At 33.7% G+C, this 15,062-nt stretch overlaps 1 protein-coding gene across 2 annotated transcripts in view; it reads left to right on the forward strand.

The window, feature by feature from the left end:
- The first annotated feature begins 2,383 nt into the window (after nt 1-2,383).
- LMO3 (LIM domain only 3) overlaps nt 2,384-15,062 on the forward strand; it is a 222,481-nt gene continuing 209,802 nt past the window's right edge. For both annotated transcript variants that reach the window (XM_037033847.1, XM_037033848.1), the window contains exon 1: nt 2,384-2,447. The gene's annotated coding sequence lies outside the window, so the exon portion shown is untranslated. The remainder of the gene's footprint in view (nt 2,448-15,062) is intronic.

Below are 15,062 nucleotides of genomic sequence, written 5' to 3' on the forward strand. Positions count from 1 at the left end.
ACTAGCCACCAGAGAGATACAAATTAAAACCACAGTGAGATACCACTTCACACCAGTCCGAATGGCCATCATTAACAAATCAACAAACAGTAAGTGCTGACAAGGATGTGGAGAAAAGGGAACCCCAGTGCATTGTTGGTGGGAATGCAGACTGGTACAGCCACTGTGGAAAACAGTATGGAATTTCCTCAGAAAACTAAAAATGGAACTGCCTTTTGACCCAGCAATTCCACTGCTGGGATTAGACCCTAACAATGCTAAAACACTAATTTCAAAGAACCTATGCACCCCAATGTTCACAGCAGCACAATTTACAATAGCCAAGTGCTGGAAGCAACCTAAGTATCCATCAGTAAAGGAATGGATCAAAAAACTATGGTGTATTTACACAACAGAATACTACACAACAGAAAGAAAGAAGGAGCTCCTACCCTTCACAACAGCATGGATGGAACTGGAGAGCATTTTGCTAAGTAAGCCAAGCAGTGAAAGAAATACCATATGATCTCACCAAAAGTGGAACCTAATCAACAAAGCAAACAAGCAAGCAAAAGTATAACCTTTGATGTTGAAATAGAGAACAAACTGACGGAGACCAGAGGGAGGAGAGGAGGGAGATAAGGGGAAAGAAGGGAAAGAGTCATCAAGGAACACGTACAAAGGACCCAGGGACAAAGCCAAAGGGGGAAGTTTGGAGGGTGGGAGGTGGGGGTGGGTGGAGCAGGGGAAAGTGGTGGTGGGTAAATAGAGATAGCTATATTCAAACAATAAAAAAACGTTTAAAAAGGAGTCAAAGAAGAATCATTATTACATATTCCAATTTTAAGTTAGATCATCTAAAAATCATATCCTATAAATAATACAAAATTAGGGAATTCAAGGGAATTATGGTTGAAAATCATGAAAGTATGTTTTGGATATCTATAGTGTGCCAGATATTTTTAGATCATAAGAGAACCAGAACTTAACCTTCTAGAGGTTAGATTTTAGAAAAGTAGCTTAAGTGTAGTCATTGTTCTAATAGACAACATTCCTAAAATACGAGGATTTGTTGGCACAGATGGTTCTGGCAGGATCAATCTCAAACTCTCCTCTTCCATTTGAAATCTCCATTGCACATTTCAAATTACCACAAAGCACCACTGCGGCAAGTAGAAGGCCATGGTTCCTGAAAAAAATTACAAATAACAAAGGGGAAGGGCCACAAGGTCAGAAGATATTTTTCTGGGAATTCTTGCAATATAGCAAGTGATGCCTTGGAGGAAAAAAAAAGCCTTTTAGAAAGACAGCAGCCGCTATAATGCTGCTTCATTACAGACTCAGTGGAGCAGAAGCAATGCATCCATTTTGCCTTCTTCTTCATTGATGATATCAATGGAACATTAATGGAATTCTTATAGTCTACCAGTACAGTGTAAATTTAACCTGAGTAAATCTTATATTGACTACATTATAATACCGTTTTCTAAAAACTAAGGAAGAACTTCACTGGTGTATTTTTAATTTTAAAAAATTACATAAGGATTATAATTTCAGATCCACAATAAATAGGTAGTCAATACATTGTTTAAATTTCTATCACCATTAAGAGAATAGGTAGAATTTAAATCTAAATTAAAACTCTCATTAGCAAGCTTGTTTCATTGACATGTCACACAGTCTTTCTCCAGTTAACAAAGTCAAGGTGCTTTTATTGTTGTTTCTTTATTGATTTCACTTATTTAATTATCTTTGAACAGAAAAAGCTTAGTTTCTGTTTGTTCTTTTATTTTGTTAACAGGACAGATTGTGCTTTCAAAACAAAAGCTATGCAAATGACTTAACATTTATCTGGATTTTTAAAGTCTTGTCCAAACTATGATCCTAGGAGCGTCCACTTACATAAGAATTTGGGGGCTAGACTGGGACCCAGATGTTTCAAGTGGATTTGCAAATGGCAAAGTGTTGTTTGTTGGATCTGCCTGAAAATCTATTTGCAAATGCAAATCCTCTTTCCAAACAGATCAGGTTTTTTTCTTTTTAGGTCCAGCAAAAATCCTTGAGCAAAGCAAAATGCTGATGGAATGTACATGTGGCACTTCTATGAATTTCTAGCCATATGCTCTTGAATATGCTCTGTGTACATTCAGATCATGGCAGGAGAAGACAGAATGCAATGACACATTTCCAGGGGTTCTGAGGCATCCTGCCACAAGTTAGGGGACAGGCATCAGCTGTGGTTCCTCTAACCACCTCCTTTTTTTATTCCTACCTGAATACTTGGAGCGCACCGTACTTCTGCTGTGATCCCTTCCTGCACTGGTTTTTTGTCTTACCAGTTTCCATTTGTCCAAAACGAAGTCTCCTTCCCTTACATGCTTTCTCTTGAACACGTGTCCCCCTAGCAAATCCCTGTCGTAAGGGTCCAGGCCATGAGTGAAGCTCTCCACTGATGCTTGTCTGTTGAGGTCAGTAACTCATTCATATTTTCACTTTTTGTTGCTCGATGATGATGATGGTGATGATAATTAATAATAATAATAATAAGGCAATTTATAGCCCTATGTATATTAACTCATTTAATCTTCACTACTCATCCATTACATGCACACTGTTTCCCTTCTTCTTGTCCTGTGCTGCTCTAATTTAAAAAAATATCAATCTACACTACATATTAATGGTGGAAAGAAAGCATGGCTGGCTTTTCACCCCTCACATCTGTTGTCTTCTCCTTATATTTTGCCACTGCCCTCTTCAATGTCAGACTATTGCCATAGCCTCCTAACCAGCACCTACCAGGCTCCAGACTCACCGTGCTGTAATGCTCCTCTGAATTGTTATTAAAATGAGGGACTTGAACTATGAATCTAACCTTGTCATTATGCTGCTTTAATGTTACTCTATTACCTACAAGAGGAAGGCCTTCACCCTGAGGAGAGAATACAAAGCCTGCTGTACCTTCACACATTTACTTATTTAATTTGTTTCCAGTGAAATCTGAGTTCTTGAACTTAATTTGTTCTGAAAGGCTGTTTGAGAAGTGGTTTGTTTGAACCAAATCATATTCATACTTGTACATTCTCTCCTTCATCTGTTGCCTGAAAGACACGTGACTGATCATACAAATATCAGCATAAAAAGGTTGTTGGGATGAGAACCGAAGTTTTGTTCAACAACCAAGACATTTTTTCAATAAACAACTTGATCGAGAACCAAGTTGTTCAAGATGGGAGATGTTTGAGAGCCAAGGTTTGACTGGTACTTTCTTCTTAGGAAAAAATGACTTTTCAATTCAGTACCTCAGATACAATATTACTTCATGTTTTTTAAAATATTTTAATATGAATTACATGAATTTGAATGGGAACTATATTCTTTCTTCTCGGTTTACCCTGATTCTGTGTTCGTTGCAAAAAATGGCTTTGGACACATGTTTATTGGCATTACAGATATGTGCTTGATGATAAGTCATTCTCAGGGAAAGGTGGCTCTGACCCACAGAAAGGAGTTCATGAATGAGAATCATGAGGAACATAGCTAATGGAGGGCAAGATATTGAGGCCAATGAAGTCTTTCCTCACTGCCTTCGAAATATTTTAGATTCTTTGACAGTGGTGTTCAATCTGCAGCTCAGGATGGCTATGAGTGCGGCCCAATGCCAATAATAAATTTACTTAAAGCTTTTTTTTTTTTGCTTATCAGTTTTCATTAATGTTTGTGTATCAAATGTGTGGCCCAAGACAACACATTCATTTCTTCCAGTGTGGCCCAGAGATGCCAAAAGGTTAAACACCCCATTCAGAAGATTCTGTATTCAATTTATAAATAAGCCTGATCAGGACCAAAAGTTAAGACTACCTAACCAGGCAAAACTACAATGGGAAAAAAAATCTGAGACATGATGATTAGGAAACTAGTATTTTGAGGAAGAATGTAAAAGTACAGATTTATATATAAATAAGGAACTCTGAAGTTGTATTGAACATGAAGGCGAAATATACAATTTGTTCCGTAAAATATTTTATTTCTCTGTATAAGATCATTTAAACTGATATTTAATCATAATAAAGATAGTTATGATATTTATCACGATAAGAATAACTAATTAATGATTGAATTATTTATTTTTAATTCCCCTGAGGGGCCATCAAGAAGCCTAAGCAGAGTTTATTTATTTAGGGAGGCAGGTGTTTTTATTCCCTGGTGATGCAGAGGTCAGCAAAATAAGAGGGAGTTGTCGGGACGATGTGAGAGCACAATCATTATGGAGGTGGCATTAAAACATTATTTAAGGTAAGGAAAATTGTACTGAGCCTCTAATTTAGGGGACATTTTCTGAGTCATTTAACACAATAAGAGATTTTCATTTTACTTATCAAGCTGATTATGCTCAAAAACTTTTGCATTCACTTAAGTTGTCTTATTAGAGAGTGGATGTTTATTTAGATCCCTACTATTTTTCAAATGAACCCACATATTGGAGAAAATGTATATATACTTTCATTATATTTATGTTTATTTTAAATGAGATGTTAACTTGGGATATAACCACATGATAAGAACTTGCATGTTCATAATTTAAACTTGATTTCCGGCAATCACTTATTTTCAACTAATGTTAAAGATATTACAATAAATTCTAGCCAAAAGTTGATGACTAAAGTAATAACTATAATGTAATTTGTTGGAGAGTTATGACAATGGTCAGTATCACCATCTGAAAGTTACTTCTGTTCTCATAATCATTTTGGTAAAGTTTTGGCAAGGACATAAAATTCATGCTTTTGAGAGACTGATGTATCATCAAGAAACACAAATACTATCTTCTTCCATAAACTTTAAATAAAATATTTTGTTTCTCTTAAAGATCCAAAAAATAAAAAATCCAGTAAATGTAAGTAGACATCATTATGTGACATGGCTTATACTTATTATAATCATGTCATGTCTTTTAAAAAAAAAACAACTTCTAAAACTTGTCTGAATCTGGGGATGTTTACTGTTCTCATTTGTTTTAAAGCAATAGTAGAGACTAATTTTGAATGTCAAAGTTGTTCTATCACGTGGTGTTGAGTGTTAAAAGTCAAACTAATATAAGATTCTGCTGTAATATGATAACTATTTTTTTAAAAAGACACACATTGACCAACGTCTTAAGCTTCCTAAGTTATTATTAACACCCCCACATGAAATAACAATCAGTTATATGAGTATAGTAGGCATCTTACCATTCTGAATAGGATCATTACAAACAGAAATACCTCAACTAACTCACTGATATGTAAACCTTAGGTTTTAATATTTTTTATGCATTCCTTTTGTTGTTTCATAGCACCTGTCTATGGGACAAATATTACTGAAGACCTTCTAGATTTGTAAATGGTCCCTGTTCCCCAGAAACCGTCACATCCCTCAACAAACTTGTGGTGCAGAAATAGTTCTCATATGCTTATTTTAGTGCTTTCTCAATTAATAGATATTTGAATGGTTGGCAGAAATAATATTGAGCAAGTATTAACCACATGTTGAATACAAAAATGTTTTAAAAATGCATGGCATAATTAGAAAAATTGAACTTTTTTTATAGATCAACACTCTACATCTAAATTCTTACAGTTAATTTCTAAAGTTTAGACAAAATTTAAATACTTGATTTTTTAATCATACCAAGATAATGCAATACTTCCAAAAGGTTTAACCTTGAAAATTTTTAATAAAGTATATACTGTTTACTAAACTGTAACCTTACCGATTGCAAAGGAGTAACTCTGTCAAAGGCTTCCTGAGAAATATTGCACCTATTACAATAAAAGTATAGGGCAAACATAATATTTTAAAATGAAACACCCACAAATAATGATTATATTTTTCAGTACAAAGAGAAGTATACATTTCCCTACCCAAACCTCAAAGTACTATGTGTTCAAAAACAAAAGGTCAGGAACTAAGTACTCCAGTGACACCTTTACCTGAAGGATCAGAATTGGAGTTATACTCAAGGTCTTAGGTGAAATGAGTTTGACGGATTAGGTTCGGTTACTGGCTGTCAGCACACTACATAAAAAACACTGCACATACAGAGCTTAGTGAAACTAGCTGTTCTCTGCACAGGAAAATTCCTTGATAGAGTTAGCATGAAGACAAATGAACTGTTATCCCCCAAGAAAGGTGTCCCTTCAGGTTAGGTTTGAGGTTGGCAATAACAAACAGTAAGAGCACTTGACTTCTCCTGGTGGACAGACTCATTACCTTTGTAAATATGGAGGCTCAGCTTTGGATCCTGGGATTCGTCTTTGAGTTTTTAGAGAGCAGGAGTAGTGTGAGCAACTAATCAATTACCAGAATAAAGAAATTAAAATAGAAAGACAAGAGTTGTCTAAGCAAATTTTCTTCATTTTCTACCAGCAAAGTTATTTAAACATTCTCCTTTATTATTGAATTCTTATCACTTCTATTTTCTCAAAGTTTCCTGAATTTATTCTTGTTACTCATCTTAATAAAATCCTATTAAAAAGGTATTTTTAGTAATAAGTAAGAAATGGGAACTCGAAAAGGTTTAATTTCAAAATAACAGTGGGAAGACTCAACATATTTGTCAGGGTTCAAAACAAGGTCTTTTCCCACAAGGTTTTTTACATAGAATTATTTCTTTGAAATATATTTTATTTATGATAACTATGCCTTTGGTCTCATGTAAATTATGCATTTTCCCTTATGTGTTATCTATTATCTTCTTTCTCATCATACTTTTCAATTACCTCATTTACATAGTCAAATATGAGCAGAACATAATTCAAGAAAACTGTATTTATAATCCTTAAATATCTACTACATTCTCAATTATTTTCTTCATGTACTGTTTAATATTTTTACCTAATATATCATGGGTATTATTTTTATATAATTAAGTAATTTTTTCCAAGCTACCTTAATGTCAAGAAGGGATTCTATTATACAGCTGTAACATAATTTTTAAATCTAACAATTCTTTTTAATTTTCTAATGAAAAAATTTAGGAATTACTTATATCACTACTAAAATCATTATTGTAAAGCAATAAAAGTTCCCTCTTCACCGTTGCCATAATCTTTCCAGAGGTTAACTTTTTGTGATTTTTTTCCCAATGATGTTTTAAGTTTATAATTGTATATCAATAAGTGCAGATCTGACTCAATCAGTGTGGGTCTGACACCCAGCTCACCACCAACTTTAATTTCCTCAGTGCTACTCACTTCGTGTCTGTCACAGCCACTGACCATACGTCACTCTTGTTCATTAGCATAAAATCTCAACAACAGCAACAAAAGTCTAATACTTGCATCAGAACAACTAACTTAAGGTAACAGGTATCTGTATATAAGTATTAAAATATTGACTTTAGGTGGTGAACACGCAATACAGTATACATATGATGTATTATAGAATTGTACATCTGAAATGCATATAATTTTATTAATCAATTTCACCCAATAAATTCAATTAAAACGTTTAAAAATACTTAAAAATTAAACAGAACAAATATTAAACAAAAGAACTTTGAATAATTCCTTGTTCCAATGAGAAGTGACAAGATAAATTTTAAAATACCTTGAATTTGTTGAAAATAAAAGCACAACAAATAAAAATTTGTGGAAATAAAAAAGCGATGTTCAGAGAAAATTATGGCCTTAGCTATATTCTAGAAAAAAAACCTCAAAATAATTACTTAATCTTTCAACCTAAGAGACTAGAAAAGAAATAAGGAAATAGAAGGAAAGAAATAATAGAAATCAGAACAATAATTAATGAAATGGGAAATACAACAAAAAAGAAAAGACACAGTGGAACTCAAAGTTGTGTCTGAAATAACAAAATTTGTAAATTTTTAACTAGAATCATCAAGATAAAAAAGAAAACACACAGGTTATCAATGCCAGGGGTGGGGAAGATAAGACTTTACAATAGATCCAACAGTAATAAAAATAATTTCAGGTAATATTATGAACAACTTTATACCAACAAGTTTAACAAGATAGATGTAATACTCCTAGAAAGGCATTACTGACTGACACCAAAATATTTTTAAAATTTAATAGATTTAGGTAAAGTTTTAAAAAGGAAAAAATTTAAATATATTTTATTGAGAAAGAGTTTAGGTCTAGATAACTTAATGGTGAATTTTATCAAACACTTAAGGAAGCATACTTACCAGTCATACAGACACTTTTTCAGAAAAACAGAGGACAAACATATGCCAAAACACTTGAGGAGGACAGTATTATATCGACACCAAAACAGGACAAAAACATCCACATCAGGAAAGAAGAAAAGTGCCTAATAATATCTCTTATAAGCACAGATGCAAAACTATTTAGCAAAATAATACCAAATAGAAGTCAACTATCCAGGGTAAGGCAAAATATGTTTACAGTTGTGAGTATGCAAAATAGGAGTTTATTCTTGCATTATGTATTATTTATTATACTCACTGTATTCCATACAGTATATTCCACACAGTCACTGTAAACATACTTTTGCCCACCTTGAAATGTAAGACACTATGACTCTCTTGAATCCAGTAAGGCAGAGTTGGTTTATTATCTAAAATATAATTTTAATTAAAGTAGAAAATCTATAGAATCATATCAAAAGGTGCATAAAGAGAATTGGTAATAGTCTAACACAAATTCCTAAAGAAAACTCACAACAAACATATGCAGAAGTAAAATATGTAGCAAGACTAACGAAGGGAAGGAAAGAGGGAAGTAATTAGAATTACAGTGTTTTAAAGTTCTTGAACATAGAGTGTTAAAATGTGAATTCAATGTAAATTGGATAAGAATATGTATTGTAATTCCTAGATAATGAATTGAAAATTTAAAAGAAAACAAAGAAGTCTATCTAAAATTGCAATAGAGGAAATAAACCACTATATTACAAATTAATCGTATCAAAGAAAAACAGAGCAAAAATAACGTAAAAAGTAGAAAACAACAATAGGATATATTTAAGCCAATCATCTCAATTATTACATTAAATATACAAGCCTGAATATCCCAGTTAAAAGGTAGCGATTGGCCCTGACTCATGGAGCTCAGTGGGTGTCATGCTACAAACCGAAATGTCACTGGTTTGACTCCCTCAGGGCACACGCCTGGGTTGCAGTCTAGGTCCCCCTACTGGGGGGCATGTGAGAGGCAACTAATCAATGTTTCTCTCACACATTCAGTTAATGCTACTTGGCCATAAAAATAATGTTTTTTCATATATGACAACATAGATGGATCATGAGAATATTATGGTAAGGGAAATGTCATGTTCTCAAAAACGTATTCTGCCAATCTTTCACTTTTAACTGAAGAGTTTACTCTGTCTACATTTAAAATAATTGCTAAGGAGTAACTTCCTTTCAGCTATTTGCTTTCTGTGTATTTAATGTTTTTGTTCCTCACTTCCTCATTTTATTATGTAGTTTACCACTTTGGTCTTCTTTCACTTTCTGTATATTTTATAGTTATTTTTTTGCATATAAAAATTAACATGTTAAGCTTGTAACAATTTTTGTATTACAAACTTGGTTATGACAGGATATAAACCCTCAACTCTTATATCTAAAACCCTCTCTCTATATTATTGTAGTCATGTTATATTTTTATATGTATTTTGCCTATTAAAATAAATTTATAATTATTGTTTTATGCATTTAACTTTTTAATTGTACAGAAGAACAAGCAGTTACAAACCAAAGTACAACAACACCGACTTTTCTATTTACATATATAATTTCTTTTACCAATATCTATGTTTTTTCATATGGATCAGAGCTACTGCCTACTGTCCTTTTATTTCAGTCTGATGGATGGCCTTTAGCATTTCTCATCAGGCAGGTCTACTAGGAGCAAACTCTTTCAGTTTTATCAGGAAATGTCTTAATTGTTCCTTATTCTTGAAGGATAGTCTTACAGATACAGAATTATTGGTTGACAGTTTTTGTTTTCTTCCTGGACTTTAATATATCATCCCACTGACTTCTGACTTCCATGTTTGTGAATTTAAACATTACTTATTAATTTTATTGATGATGCCTTATATGATATGAGTTGCTTCTCTCTTGTTGCTTCCATGATTTTCTTTGTCTTTCAACAATTCACTAAACCAAGTTGCAGTGTGTTCTCCTTGAGTTTATCCTTCTTAGAATTCATCGAATTTCTTGGATGAGTATATTCATAGCTTTCATAAAATTTGGAAAATTTTGGTCATTATCAAATATTTTTTCTGATCTGTTTCTATCTTTTTTCTTCTGTAACTTTCATGATGTGTATGTTAGCACACTTGATGATGTCCCATGAGTCCCTCAGGCTCTGTTTATTTTTCTTTATTCTTTTTCTTTCTGCTCCTCAGCCCAAATAAATTCAATTGCCCTGTCTTTACACTCACTGATTTGATCTTCTGCCTGTTCGAATCTACCACTGAACACCCACAGTGAATTTTTCTTCTATTGTACTTTTCATCTCCAGAATTTCTGTTTTGGTCCTTTTCACAATTTCTCTTTTCATATTTGTTCAACACAATCCATGTATACTTTGAGCAGCATTCTTCATGTCAGCCAGAAGGAAGAAATAATTAAGGCACCCATCAATGGATGAATGAATAAAGAACTTGTAGTGCATATGCAGATGAAATATTATTCAGTTATAAAAAATAAAATGTTGATGATCACACCTGAATAAACCTTGAAAACATTATGCCAAATAAAAGAAGCTAGACATAAAAGGTCACACTTTGTTTGTTTCTATTTATATGACAGAGCTAGAATAGGCAAATATATGAAGACAGAAAGATTAGTATTTATCAGGAGTTGGGTGAAGTTGTGAGTGAGAAGTGACTAATTACAGGTACAGAGTGTCCTTCTAGAGTACTGAAAAAGTTTTCAAAATAGAGATGATAGGTGTACAACTTGTGAATGCACTAAATGCAACTGAATTGTACACTTAAAAATGGTTAATTGTATGTTATGTGACTTTCACCTCCATAAAACATAATAGACACTTTGAAATGTAGTATTAAATGTAAGAGACAAATGTAAAACCTTGAACCTAAAAGTAACAGAGCGCCTATTCTTTTCAGGTACACATGAGACATTTACTAAAACTCACAGTATGAAGGACTATAAAACAAGCACAAAGATGAATTAAACTAGAAATTGATAAGAAAAGTCAAGTAGGTTTCAAAGTTAATTGATTTACTTCTAAACAACTAAACTAAATCACTTCTAAATAAAATGTCCCCATACATGGATGTCTCAAGGAATATCCACACTTGCATGTAGTATTCCTGCTGAGAGAGACTGAATGAGTATTTTCCACAAATCATGTAGGTAGCAGGTGCTAGAGTCTGAATTCAGCCCTGAGTTGGTAGTTCTTAATTAGTACATCACTGACTCAACTGACATGTGTAAACTCAATGGTTGGGAGGAAGACACTCATAAATGCATAGTGGTGTTTACAATTCCCATTTGGGCCCGTTACGTTGTTTATTCAGTGTCATGTTCAGAACCCTTAATTCAAGACAAATGTATTGTGTATATCTTTGGTCTAAGAAGAATCATACCATGGGTGTGGATTAGTGTAGGGTATATATAACTGCTACTAAAAAAATCACATTAAAAGATATACCTTCTCTATAAAGCATGCACAAAAAAATTTCAGAGAACATTGCAAATTATGAGCTAGAGGTTTCAAAGTGATAGTAGGAAACTTGTTGAAAGTGGAAACTGAGCGAATAAGGATATTACAACTAAACGCATAAGCAGGAAACTTCACAAGAGAGGCCATGACAGCTCTGTGAGGGAAACCCTGTCTAGTGCCAGGAACTTTTGAGGAAGATTGTCTGTGATTGAAGAAAACCCATTGAAATCGTTTATTTAAGCTTTTAAAATGATCTTCTAATGTTACTGCTAATTGGTAATTTTGAATAAAGCTGTGAAGGTATTTAGGAAGCATCTGAATCATAAGTTTAGCACTAACTATGAAAATAATATAAGCTAGTGATAAATATTGCTTTCCATCAGGACTCTCAACCAGTTTCCCTCTTCAGTCACGACACCGATAGCTCTAAATTCTCTCTCTTGCCCCGACTTAGAGATGTATTTCTGGCTACTTCATGTGTATCACCATCGTACAAACTTTGTCAGCATGCATTCCACTAAAATTCACTTTTTCCTCCCCATATCACCTTTACATTTTCCCCTTCATAGTGAATAAATACACTGGCTCTCAGCCAGTGTTTTTGTGTCCTCCATGGAAAAACGCCAGAAGCAGCCTGGAAAATGCACTCCCTTGTCTCCTCCATGGCCAAGAAATGATAAAGTTCTGTCAAGGCGTTTCTTCTTTTTTACATCCCTCCCTCATTTTAAATGACTCCCTTAAGACCCCCATGATTTTTTACCTAGTCTGTTCCAAAGGTCTCTTAATTGATATATGTTTAATCTTTTATATTTAATTAAGTTTCCAAGTGGATTCCAGAGTTATCTGCCTTTAAAAAATAGAATCATGTTACTCTACTTTTCAAATTTCTATTCAGGTTAGGATTAAGTCTAAGGCCAACGATAGGACCAGCCATATCTTCTGCTCCAGACTTTCCTTGGGACAATCCAGTCGACACTTTTCCTGCTGTGTTCCCACTGAACATGCTGCCGTTTCCAAAATTCTCCATAACCTTCTTGTCCCAGGACCTTTACGCATTTCACATCCTGTTCTTCCCAAGTGTATCCTACCCTGTTTCCACTTCATAAATTTACCTTAGTATTTTAGGATGAGACTATCTCCTTTGTGAAGTCTTTGCTGGCATCTCCTGGGAGAGTTTGGTGTTCCCACTTCTGTATTCCCTCAGCATTTTCTTAATTCCTCATTATGACATTTATGATGTATTACAATAACTTGTGTATGTGTCTATTTCCTTCTCTACATAATACTCTGCCTTAAAGTTTTTTCTTATTTACCTTTGTATTCTAATGCAGTTGATAATACAATAGGCATTAAATAACTATCAATTGATAAAAACATGATAGATTTATATTTATGTAACCCAGAAAGAGGCATCCAAACTAAGAATGTTATCTATAATAATATATAGAACTGTTATCTATAATAATGATATCTATAAGATAAAATACATCTGTGTGTTTTTATATGGCATTTTACTTTTCTCATTGATAAAATTAAAAGATAAATACAACCAGAATTAAGAATCCTGAAGTTCTGATTAATGAAAAGTAAGAATAGTAAAAGAAATAGTAATGAAAATAAGCAAGATTCAGTGTGGAAAAAGAAAGAATGAGAAAAGAGGGAAGCAATAATTGAACTGTATTTTTAAAATCATGAAAGATAAGGATGTAGTTACCATGGACCTGATTTCTTACATATTTAAGAATTTGAGACTTGGAAGAGAAAATTTTAGAATAATTTCACTAGCAGTTCAATTAATAAAACCTTGTAAACTTAAGCCTTAGATCAAACCAAAAAAAAATTATTTCAATGTGGCTTGAGTAAAGTCAGACTACAAAATCAACACAGATATCATGGCAACATGTTTTTATATCTCAGAGGTGTCAGGCATTCCTGATCTACTTATTCCCAGAACCAAAATAGATTTTCTTAGTTTCATGTCAGAAAGGAATACGGCTCTGCTCCACCACGGTATTTATTATTGATCATATCGCCTCTACCGCTTTCTTTCACTAATCTATTCTATATACAGCTGTTGCCACACACACACACACACACACACACACACACACACACACACACAGTTCTGTTTGGTCAATATTCTACTTCAAAATCTTTTAGTGTTTCCCTAAGGCTTATTAAATTCAGTTTAAAAAGTAACTTTTTACAAAGCTCCTCAGTGTCACTCTCTACCACTTTCCCACTTCAGTCAAACCAAGTGAAGGCATTTTATGGTATGTAAGCACTCCCCATACTATTTTCTCTTGTCTAAAACTTTGTTCATATTTCCCCCATTCATGATATCATACTACACATAAATGTTTTTATTAGTTTTCTTTTTTAAATTTATTTATTTACCTTTAGAGGGGAAGGGGAGAGGGAGAGAAACATCAATGTATGGTTGCCTTTTGTGTGTCCCCTGCTGGGAGTTTGCCTGCAGGGAACCGGCCTGCAACCCAGGCATGTGCCCTGACTGGGAATCGAACCGCGATCCTCTGGTTCGCAGACCTGTGCTCAATCCACTGAGCTACACCAGCCAGGGCCTGTTTTTATTAGTTTTCAAAGTAGACAATTTTTGCTCTGATTTCAGACAGACTCATGTTTATATGGCAACTCTGAAACTTAAAAGTGAGAAAGTCACAAATTCTCTAGACTTTAGATTTTTTTATTTGTAAAATAGGCAAATAACAATGCCTAAGTGTATACTTGGAAAATCCTTCCTCAAACAGTCAAGGTTGTTTTTTGCCCATTTGCCAAATGGCAGTGCCCCTCCATCAGTGAACAGGTGTGATTAGTAATCTATGTCTAAGAATAGCTTGTAAAATTTTATCTTCACGAGTATATTATAATTTATATGAAGAAAATGTTAAAATATTTGCAATTACATAAGTTTATGAGAAACTTTGCAGACTCTGGACTTGAAAATAGTGATCAGCAAAGTGCCTGACACGTAACAGTAGATAACATAATGGTGGTTATCACTAGTAGTGCTATTATTAACACAACTATGGCTATTACTATTTAATATATTTATTTTCTTTTTTAAGTGCCCTGCATTTTGCATTTTTTAATTGTATTTTTTTCAATTTTGTGTACACGTGTCAACTCTCTGCTCATTTTGTAACTTTCTTGACTTCTGGGATTGTGTCTTCATCTCTCTGCCTCTTAAGTAATCATCCCTGCTCTCCCACACACAAGAATTCAGTGTGTGTTGAATGTGATAATATGTATTAAATGTCTAATGTGTAATTAAGACAGCTGAGGGTAGACCCTGACGGGAGTAGGGCTTGTTTCCTTACAAAGCAAAGCAGAGGCCTCTGTATCGACCTCACACAAGGGGTGTTGAGAAGCAAACATTGGCCTGTAACATAAAGTAGT

This window comes from Sturnira hondurensis, unplaced genomic scaffold (genome assembly GCF_014824575.4).
Source record: "Sturnira hondurensis isolate 20B ecotype Veracruz unplaced genomic scaffold, ASM1482457v3 Scaffold0021795, whole genome shotgun sequence".
Lineage (NCBI taxonomy): Eukaryota > Metazoa > Chordata > Mammalia > Chiroptera > Phyllostomidae > Sturnira > Sturnira hondurensis.